This window comes from Cebus imitator, unplaced genomic scaffold (assembly GCF_001604975.1).
Source record: "Cebus imitator isolate Cc_AM_T3 unplaced genomic scaffold, Cebus_imitator-1.0 Scaffold257, whole genome shotgun sequence".
In the NCBI taxonomy this organism is placed as follows: domain Eukaryota; kingdom Metazoa; phylum Chordata; class Mammalia; order Primates; family Cebidae; genus Cebus; species Cebus imitator.
Window position 1 is genome coordinate 1,109,690 of NW_016107572.1, and position 2,722 is coordinate 1,112,411.

Sequence of the window (2,722 nt, forward strand, 5' to 3'; positions counted from 1 at the left end):
GTTGACCAGGATGGTCTCGATCTCTTGACCTCGTGATCCACCCGCCTCGGCCTCCCAAAGTGCTGGGATTACAGGCTTGAGCCACCGCGCCCGGCTTCTTTTTCTTTTTTTTTGAGACGGAGTTTCACTCTTGCTGCCCAGGCTAGACTGCAGTGGTACGATCTGGGCTCACGACAAACTCCACCTCCTAGGTTCAAGAGATTTTCCTGCCTCAGCCTCCCAAGTAGCTGGGATTACAGGAATGTGCCACTACACCCATCTAATTTTGTATTTTTAGTAGAGAGGGAGTTTCTCCATGTTGGTCAGGCTGGCCTCAAACTCCAGACCTCAGGTTATTTGCCAGCCTGGGCCTCCCAAAGTGCTGGGATTACAGGCGTGGGCCACCGCGGCCAGCTGTCTTAAACATCTCAATTGCCAAAAGATTGACTAAGGCTCTGTTTAATTATTAGTGTTATAAAAAGTGAGTAATATTTACCTGGCCATAATAGTATTGCGTCAAAATCACTTATCTTTCCCGCCAGGTGCCACATTTCTCACAGTTATTTAAAAGAATGAGAAGAAATCTTTACTTAGTCACTTCTTTCCAAAATGTACCATTTCATCATCTTATATAATCTGGCAGAGAAGAGGATTATTAAGGAAGTTGATGCGAAGGTTCTATATAAAACCAGTGAAAAATGCCTTTGTTAGCAAAAGGTACAAGCAAAAATGCACTATTAAGCAATGCTTTGGCAGGAACTAACTGGTTCAGTACTTACAAGCCTTCTGTCAAAAACTCCCCATATCTGATGCAATCAGTCTATTCAAATGATGAACATTTTAAGGTATTTGTTCTTTTTTTTTTTTAGATGGAGTCTCACCCTGTCGCCCAGCTTGGAGTGCAATGGAGTGATCTCAGCTCACTGCAACCTCCGCCTCCTGGGTTCAAGCAATTCTCATGCCTCAGCCTCCCAGGTAGCTGGGATTATAGGCGCATCCACGCTTGCTAATTTTTTGTATATTTAGTAGAGACGGGGTTTCACTGTGTTGCCAGGCTGGTCTCGAACTCCTGACCTCGTGATCCGCCCACCTCAGCCTCCCAAAGTGCTGGGATTATAGGCAGGAGTCACCACACCTGGCCAAGGTGTTTGTTCTTAATAAACCCATATTATAAACATACTGAAAGGGCCTTTCTGATTTGCTCATGCAAGGAATTCATCATAAATCCAATTTTGCAGGAATATCAGTTCCTAACAGATATGTCATAATGTCTTGGAAGAGTATTGTCAGGAAGTTTACAGTGACTGTAATTCATTAACTAAACTTTAACATCATCAAGCAATATGGGTTCAGGTGACATTGTTGAATACCTTTTGGATTTTGGCAAAGATGCCTTAGAGTCATTCGTTTTCTGTCAATAATTGATGAATCCTTTCTGAAATCTGTTAGCAAATATTTTTTATCATTATAAACATATTTTTGTAAATGTGAGTCACTATAAGTATTCCATGTCATGGTATCAAACAAGTTGAGTGGGGTAGTGAAGTCGTTTAAAACAAAATGTTGTAATGGAAAATGCCCACACTTGCCAAATGGAAAGGGTCAGAGGATACCTTGATTGAGAAAAAAATAAATACAAAAACTGAGGGTGTGGTTTATTTTGTGTCCTCTCCCCAGCATGGCCGGAACATAAATTGGAACATAAATTGCTTGTTAACTGTCATTGAGGCTGAGTTCCAAGCATCTGTTATTTGTACCACATGTGAACATTACTCCAGCCTCACTTTCAGAAAAATATGTTCATTTCTCACAAAGTACTCAGTACCTATTTCTATTCAATCAACCTGATGGATAAGCTTCAAAGGACCAAAGTAACTCATTAATATAATGTTTCCTCAACAAGCCAGTGAGTTTTATGGGAAAGCAAGAGAGTGACAAATCACAAATAGTATTTTTTAAGGATTCTGCTAGAAGTTATTAGGCAAGCTGGTAATACTACTATCTCCAATTTTTTGTACATTCTTAAAAATAATTATGTCTGATTAGAGGCAGACAGTATAGCATGAAATTCAATCTTTGTGCTGTTACATGGTTTGTTTACCATATTCAAAAAGGATGAGAAGAAAAGCAAATTATTTGTATTTATTATTAATAATAAATAATAATTATCCCATATTTCTTATTATTTATTATTTTACTTATGATTTAAGAGACAGGGTGTCACTATGTCTGTTGCTCAGGCTGGTCTCAAACGTCTTCCCTCAAGTGATCCTCTTGCTTCAGCCTTTCAAAGTGCTGGGATTTCAGGTGTGAAGCCACCATGCCCAGTCACAGATCACTTTATGATGCTGGTTTTTTTGTGGTTGTTTTGCTGTTTTTAAGACAGAGTCTCACTCTGTCACCCAGGCTGGAGTGCAGTGGCACAATCTCGGCTCACTGCAACCTCCGCCTTGCAGGTTCAAGTGATTCTTCTGCCTCAGACTCCTGAGTAGCTGGGACTACAGGTGCACGCCACCACGCCTGGCTAATTTTTATATTTTTAGTAGAGACGGGGTTTCTCCATGTTGACCAGGATGGTCTCGATCTCTTGACCTCGTGATCCACCCGCCTCGGCCTCCCAAAGTGCTGGGATTACAGGCTTGAGTCACCGCGCCCGGCCCTGGACTAAAAGAGTTTTAAGAGACAGATGAAATGAGTGGACTTTGTCTGGCTCTTGCTGAATGAGTAAAAACCAGACCCCAAA